The sequence below is a fragment of the Pieris napi genome, chromosome 22, assembly GCF_905475465.1.
Source record: "Pieris napi chromosome 22, ilPieNapi1.2, whole genome shotgun sequence".
NCBI classification, from domain to species: domain Eukaryota; kingdom Metazoa; phylum Arthropoda; class Insecta; order Lepidoptera; family Pieridae; genus Pieris; species Pieris napi.
In genome coordinates, this window is record NC_062255.1 from 3,767,245 (window position 1) to 3,776,151 (window position 8,907).

The window sequence follows — 8,907 nt, forward strand, 5'->3', positions numbered from 1 at the left end:
ACTGGCAAGAAACTCTCCTATTATTTATTTAGTGAATTATTACTTATATTATGAAACGTGGACTCACGATAAATATGTCATGTCATACCTAATTTTATAAGCTTTTAAATATATGGATTTGATAAAAAAATCTAATTAATTTTGTTTACAAATTGTGTACTAATTAGTATTCCACGGTAAATATGGACTATGTTTGCTTGATTAAAGAGCTTTCGAAGTACTTCTAAAAAACGTGATGAAGTTCCATTTATCCGATAAAGAACTTTTAACTAATTTAAATAAATGCAAATATATATTATACAAAATAAGCGAAAAAAAGCTTTTCCGTGCTTAAACAGCTTTAGTTAGCTTTTATTGCATCCATACTACGTCTGTATAGATTCCATAATTACTCTGCAGCCGCTGAATTTTGCTCAAGAACTACAGTGCACAATTTTTTTATCTCGCGGACATATTCGGTAATAACTAATGCATCTGTCAATACTCGTAATATTTAAATGACAATTTAATTCGTAACTTAAAAAACATTAATCTTGATGATTATGTTAATTTTCGTGAGCATTTGCATAAAAGACCCGCTTTATACTTGTAATTATGGTACATGTATTTCAATACATTAAGAATTATTGCAAGGTTAAATTGAATATTTAAACTAGATCGATCATAGTTACGCCATAATTATATTTAAGGAATTTATCATTTCCATATCAGTTGAAAATACTTGTTATATGAATATTTTTAACTTAGTTGCAGATTACTCCAGATATTTTGTATAATAATTATACATGAATTGAAACTACGCCACGGTGACAGTAAGATAAATTATAGCCAAAAAAATTGAAAATAGTTTTAAAAGGTCAATGGTCAAGATAAAAGGTCAAGAGGGAAAATAGTTTTAAAAGGTCGTAAAATATGTGTTATGTAATATTTGACAGGATTTGATTTTTTTCTAATTTACCAAATAAATATATAAAAAGACATCTATGAAGTTTTAAAATATGAATTTATATTGATTTAACTTGATTAATATTTTAAATTAATTAACTTAAATTAAATATATAAAACTAAGATACGTTTATTAAATCAAACTTAGTTCTTAAAAAAACCCATACTCATAAATACCAACTCACTTATCACTTAACATAGTAACGAATAAACTTGCACAGTAGCAAAATGATTGCTATAAAATTCATTATCTTTGACCGAGATTTACTAAAAATGGAATTGCTTCAATATTTGTATGTATTAAAATATTCCGTCAGCATTCCAGCCAATTAAAACGTAGCACCAATAACTTGAAGGTTGATTTATATTTCTCAGATTCCTTAATGAGTGAACGATAAGAGCCAAATGTATAGAAAGGTCATGTAATTAAAATTATAGCATACAAGCTTTCTTTTTAATATATCACAAGCTTTATAGACGGTAAAGACTTCTTTATATAAATCGCTTTTTATCGCTTAATTCTACTAAGTTTAGGAGTTTAATTTCATTAGGATTCATCCTGGAACTACTTAAAAAGGATCTCTTTTTGAACAAAAATAATTTCTAATCTCTCCTAATGAACGGTTAATGTTTGGTGGGCTCACATCAACGTTGCTTGTTTGCATTGGTAAGAAGGATCTCCCTGAACGTCGAACGGTTCCAGGTATTTAAGAGTTAAGTTAGAATCTTTTAGACAGGCTACATTTCCCTCTATATAACCTAGACAATTTTTAAAATACCAACAACGCATTTGCCAGCTTTCTGATGGTTTGAGCGACTATGTCACTTAGCATAAAATAAGACACCTTCACATTTGCCCCGTTTTATAAAAAAATTGCACCAAGTAAGTTGAGAAGAGAAACAAACGCCTATTAAATTATTAATAATATTGTCGAATCGCCACCATTTAAAGTCGGTTAAAATTAGGAATCTCATGCCTAATACATAATGTTTATCGGGTATAAAAACATTTTATCTCTATGTAAAAAATTAACTATATGGCTATTAACACCATATATTTAACTTAAAACTTCGTTAATTAAGTTATCCATATTGCTAGTATTGACCTTTAAGGTTGACTGGAAACTGGACAACTATTTATCACTCAATGCTTGTGCGTTATCACCCTAGTGCGTCAAAACCCATCGCGGGTTTTGACCAACCTTGTCGATAATAACAAAGAACACTTTTTGTTCATGAAATAGCTCTTAAGAATGAAAGATATTGAATATAATTTATTTTCATTACTTATAAAATACTTCAAATTTAAAAAGCCTATAATAAAATATGTCTATATGTAATAGCAATTATCCGGATTGTGGTGAGGTAATTCCAATTTTTCGCAATTTCACACGCCGATTGGATTTTTTTGGTTTTATTGTTACAAATCACGACACCTATAGCGAAACGATTTCGTTTCAATGAAATCGAGAGTGATGTCGTATTCAATCAACTTTTTGCAATTTTTATTGACTTTCATAACGTTATAATTTTAGGCTTTTTATTTATGAAATGCGTAAGATTGATATAAATACTGATGTAATAGCTGATCAATGAGGTTACAACATACCAAAATGATTGAACCGAAATATTATATGTTTAACTTTGTTGTGTGTTTAAATAAGAGAGTTAGCACATCATTGCACACAAGAAAACATAAATAAGTTTTAGTTAAAACCACCCTTATTTTTTGTATGTTTATTTAAAAATACCTATACAATGATTGTATGTATTGTCTTCGAATGGTATATACAATAATTGCAATATTCTTAACCTACATAGTAATAATAATAATTAAAAATTGATAAATATAAAAATAAAACAAATTTAAAAAGTTTGGTCCCTGTGATAGTGTACCCGTAACGCTGGCAGCATTTCCTCGCTGTATTGCGGTCCTTATTTGTTGAGCAAGGAAAGCCGGGGTTACCGGTCAATGAAAACATTTTACAATATTTGTTACATATTTAGGATAACCAATCGTTAAAAGTTTGGTTTTACGCATAGCAGTTAGTTACCCATAACTCCTTAATAAGCTTAATAAGCCGATGCAATATTTTTTGCGCATCGCAAGTGCGTGCAACACTTAATGTCTACATTCATGTATGTGAACAAGAATTAACAATTGGATTCCCATGCAATTGCAATTATGCAACGAAGACGTACGCATTGATAACGAGGTTTTTTGTAAATAAAACTCGTGAGACCTATAGCTCAATTAGATTTATGGGTTAGTAAATCTGTAGTGATTTAGTTCAATGTCCTTTTATACGAGATATCAGCTGTTGAATGAATGTGGCTGGACCAGCTCTCTCCAGGCTCTCTGACACTCTCAACCACCACCTCTCAACCTTCCAAAGAGAAGCGTCAGCTTTCGCAGTTTAGTGTGGTCCTGACGGCATGGCCATCTAGATCCTATCCTCTTAAATAACGCCTGTTTCATCTGATGCAATCAAAAACAAAATCTTCAGCAAAACTCGCCACACAGCGCCAAGAAGTCCAATACTAGGATTATATTATTTGTATAGTAAAATGCGCTTATATATATATAATAATAATATTAAAGAGAAAAAAGCAAATGAAAATATCTCAAGGCTTATTAAAGATGTATCAATAAAAATTTGTACTAAAAATAATTTTGCCGTGTCCTTTATTTTTGCGTTTCGGTTTTTGTCGCCCATCAAATATAAATTGTTATATGTACGAAGTTGACCTCAGACGTTCGACTGCACATTATGAAAATGAATCTAAAAATTATGCGTCTCGGTCTATATCGTTGTCTATGCATTTTTTTACAATCTGAGTGATGTACTTGAGTGCAGACTATTTCGAATTTCCTTGAATTTTTATCGGAAACTTATCCTAGGCATTCAGAGCGCGCAGAGGAGATTCGCCTGAGTTGCTTTACATTTATGAAGATTTAGGCTGATATTCGTGTGCATTCAAACTTGTATATGTCGCAAATTCATCCCCAGTGAATACAAATATGATGCAGTCATCGTGATTCATGTGTCTGCTGCAGTAATGAATAAATTATATCGCATAGAAACATGTTTTTTCGTTCAATAAATTGTGCAAAAAATATTTTGCGCATTGGTTTTCAGGTAAAGATAACAAAACTTCGGCATTCATTTGTCATTGGAAAGTACAAAATACCGAATAATGGTACAGGCTTCCGACTATATTTAAATATGTCAGTTTTAAATGTTTTAATGATGTTCCATTTATATCTATAAAATAAGAAACAAAGTTGCCAAACTGAACTGACGCCTATGGTATCGAAAAATTGTATGACCGCTATAATAATTGTATAGCTCGAAGGCGTATATAATTACGTATTATTGAGTAATCAAATCAAATTCTATAAAAAAATGTATCTTAGCGTACGAACTTCCTAATAGGCTTAGATATTTACAATGATTTAAAAAAAGCTTTTATATGTATTAAATTGAAGTATAAAAAAGATCGCTTGCCGCTGTTTGTACAGATCTCGTGAATGGTCTGTTTCTACTTGAATTACATTAGCTATAATTCAGTATAAAAAAACAAAGTACTCTGATACTTTGAGACACTAACGAAAAACTAAGATATCGTTAATTCTCTACACAAAAGCTTTTACGTTAGTAAATGGCTAATACTATCCGAAAGTCCTGAGATAAAATCGTCGCATTGTGTCGTATACTAGGCCTATATAATTCGCTAATTTGCTGTATTTAAAGCGGTCGTATCACTGATGATCTGATATTTTCTGAATGATGGTACTTTCTCTTCATTTACGTTCGAGATTTAAATTAAAATTACTATCACTATTGTGGGTAAGGCTCTAGTAATTGCTAAGCACAGATAATACCCGACTTCTATATTTAGACTAGTCGTAATTGATTACGAGTCGTAGAAACAAAATAACTTTATAAATCATCAACGCACTAATAATTTACAAGCCAAGAAAAGCTTTTACAATTTTTATTAAATTAAATTTATATAAAAAGGAAACAAAAGGTCTAATCGGAATATTTTTTTTTTTAATTTAAAATTTTGTGCACGTCAAAATTCAATACTTTTTTGAATTAACATACTTATCGCTAAGTATAATTTCTGGCTTTTACCCTGAGCCTTAGTCCCATATATTCCTTAGCTTCATCACATAAGTGTTATCAAATATAAATTTATTCGTCCTGATGAAAAACATCAAGTTTAATAAAAACCACTTTAAAGTAAACACCAAAAATCATTAAGCTAGAATAATTATATACTTGTATATTTATATATTGTATATAACCAGTTATAGCCGCTCCAATTTCCCCATCTTGTTATAAAGGAACATTACAATTAGATAAGCTGTAATGATAGAATCGATTACAATCAATTCCATTACTACTCCGTATTCAATATTCAGCTTTTACTAACAATATGCTTGCAACTTGTATGGAAGATTGATGGTATCAAGATAAACCATCAGAATGCAAATTTAATGTGAATTAAAATGGGAACAGGTAGTTTTTATTGCTTACAGGTTATAATATAATTGCAGCATTAATTGCATTGTTTTTAGTATTTATAAAATAATTGTATAATAGTAAATATTAGCTTTGGATAAAAATAATAAATTATTACAACAAAAGTTATTGGCAATCAATTTTTTATCCCATCGTTCCTTAGTTACGTCCAAATGTTGTTTTCCTATAATCGAAATATATAATATAATAGAAAGAAACCCGCAATATAAGAAGACAAGGGTGGAGCTTAAAATGAAAACCTTTCATATATTTTCGTTAAATATATTATTAAGATATAGTTGTAAAAGTAATAACGGGATATACAATACGTCATACAGCTTTAGCTAACTGTCACGAGATTTTTAAAAAGTGAGCTTTTAAAGAAACCACGTCAAAAAATGAAAGCTATGTAAAATTGTCGCATGCACTCACTGATGCGTATAATAAACCAGTTTATCGTACACGATCGAAATTAAATCGAGCAACTGACAGTTATCTAACTACGCACAGTGAAAGCGAAATGTCTAATTATTTTTATTTTTTTTAATCACAGAGATGACACAGCGGTATTTCGATTATACTGTATTATTTACGGCACAAATTTATATAATATAGTCTGAATAATGGCGTGAGATAGACCTTTATTATATTTTTTACAAAAAAACAATACAAGTCAAACAAGCATCCTTTCTTAAATATACCCAATTCTACTATATTATTAATTATTTAGCATTTAATAAAAAAACCACATTGGTACTTTGTAGACAAAAAGTACCAAAATTTAAAAGCTTATAAAAGCTCAACCGTATTTAATAAGCTTTGGAATTCTTAACTGTCAGATAGGAAACCTTGTTTTATTGCTTTTGTAAAGTGATCGAATTTAAATTGCTCTCTATTGATATCTGATAGCATTATATTTTGTTATATCACTTCACTTTCTATACATACATACCGCAGTTTAACAGTATATTAATTTTATTTTACACAGATGATAAAATCGGTGTTAAAATTTCATGTAAATAAATTGTACAGTTATCTTCGTGTGGTGTAAATTAAGATTTTATTACTGAGTTTAATTTCACTTAAATGTTCTTGAATTTTTCTTTCGTATTTTGAAAATAGGTTTTTTGGAAAATATAACTTTATATATTGCGAAAACAGTAAAAGTTTGCTGTTTATTATACATGCAATTTAAATTATTTGTCGTGTTATTTTTGATTTTCCTACTTTGTAAAGGGTAACAAGTATCATTGGATAACAATGACTAAAACTCGAGCAAAAAAGGCGTCGGCCGGCGGCAGCGCGGTCACAACTTTCTGGTTTACTAGGTCGAGTAATTTTATTTTATTTTTCTTTTTTATCGCGTTAACAGTGAAAATTACAGTGAAAACGAGTTGTAGCTTTTTACTACATGATGTTTTATTATTGTACACAACGAAATTAAAACATAATTTTTAAAAAGTCCAGAGCAAAATGTGAGTATAAGTGAGTTAACGATGATATTATGTGTATTGTACATTGTACATGTGCTAAAATAATACTAATATAAATTAGTAAAACATATAATATTGAATCAAAGTAATTCGTAAATAATTTTCTTCATATCTGGAATATTTTTGTTGTCGTTACAGATTAGCGAGATTGGGAATTGAATTATTTTTTAATATATCAATGTTGTATCTAATGCGCCCATTAATAAAACTTCGTGATTTATGCGTGAGAATTTGTTGTTTGCATAATATTATTAGTCATATAAATTTCGAGACGCATAAAATTTTAATAATATACATATTTTTATTTATAACGTGTGCAAATGTGACTAATTTTATTTGATCAATTATGTTAATTTAACACGGTGTTTGGATGTCATTATTATTTATGAATGAACTTTTTGTTGTTTAGAGAATATGTTATTAAGATCAAAGAATAAATTCTTTGCACCAGAGAGTTTAAAATTTTATAACACAGTTTTTTGCACTTAATAAAAAAAGTCACCTACCTTTCGTAGAAAAGAGTATAAAATTCGAAAACGTAATCGCTCCAAATCACTTTAAAAAGTTATTAAAATTCTTAATATTATTAATCCAAACACTTATCACATTCAATCACAAAATCCATAGGAGTCAGTAGCACTCGATATCCATTAAGAGCAGTTGACGCTAGGCGCGTGCGCAGGTCGGCATGGCGTCGCGTTATCAGCGCGAGCGGCGCGCCGCGCGACAACAACAGAACTTGAGAGCCGATCTCAATAGTAACAAGAAAAGAAAACGGTCCAGTTTCAGCAAGGCTTCCGGATGGCTCGGACGGGGCGCGGTCTATCTCTCTCACACTCGCTCTCGCTCTAACGGTACTCGGCTTGAACGATAGCGCTAGTCGCAAATGCGACACCGCCCAGCGCGACAGCCTTCGAAAGCCTGCTCGCATTTTCCCGCCACTTGTGTTCCATTTTTAAATACTAAGCCTGATATTTTCTTAAATCAATACTGAAGTAATATTTTAGACAATTAATTAGGTTCTACAGATTCATATATAAATTCATTTAACACGTTCACTGCGCCATCACTTTTAAAGAACTCTCAGCTAGTGCTATGGAGACCTAAAAGATCTCGTAACAAGCCTATCCTCTGGTGCGTTTGAGACCTAATCAGTCTCCTAAAAATACAGTTTTGTAAATAATTTATATCTTCCAAATAAACAATGACATATATTTTGAAGTTTTTGTGGGTGAAAGACAGCTAATTGCTTTATATTTTGCTAGGTTCGCACGCAATTACGACATTTGAATAAACTACAAATACCAAAAAAAAATTAGATATCCACTGTATCTCGTACCGCAACCGAAGATAGTTCAATATGTGTAGTAAGTAGTGATGGGAATAGAATAATATCTCAGTTATCGATTCTAAAAGGTTTATTAATTATGCAAAGTGTTTTTCATTAAAACATGGTAAGCACATTGATTGCTTGCACATTACGGGCAAATGGTAACAATTCGTTTAGTTTTTTTTAGAAGCGTCAGTGCTGTTTAACTGCCTGTGCTCCAACGAAAAAGGTTCATCGTTTTCTTTGTAGGTACGTCAAATATTTCATAATTAGAATCACTATCATTATTAGCCAATGGGGGGCAATTTTAAACATTTTTGAAAGAAAATATTTTACTGGACGATGCAGCAGTATATTTAAAATCACTCATTGTTTATCAAAAATAATCAACACGCTGGTATATACGCGAGTGTTATTTCCAAAAGGTGCCCGCGACTTCCCATGTCGATTCTAGGACAACACTAAAAAGAGTTACGGAGCGCCCGGGCCGCCTATCCTCCATCTCTTGCGTCTACGAGGCCTACGATTTCACGAGTACCGACATATCTCCTAACGCAAGGAATTAAAACAATTACAGTACTGTGCGTTAGGGACCTAATCCATCTCT

The 8,907-nt window shown here is 30.9% G+C and overlaps 1 protein-coding gene across 1 annotated transcript in view; it reads right to left on the bottom strand.

The window, feature by feature from the left end:
• The window catches only part of LOC125060684 (transcription factor hamlet-like), a 106,048-nt gene extending 98,334 nt beyond the window's left edge, over nucleotides 1-7,714 (bottom strand). The window contains exon 1 of the mRNA XM_047665679.1: nucleotides 7,477-7,714. The gene's annotated coding sequence lies outside the window, so the exon portion shown is untranslated. The remainder of the gene's footprint in view (nucleotides 1-7,476) is intronic.
• Between the last annotated feature and the right edge of the window lie 1,193 nt (nucleotides 7,715-8,907).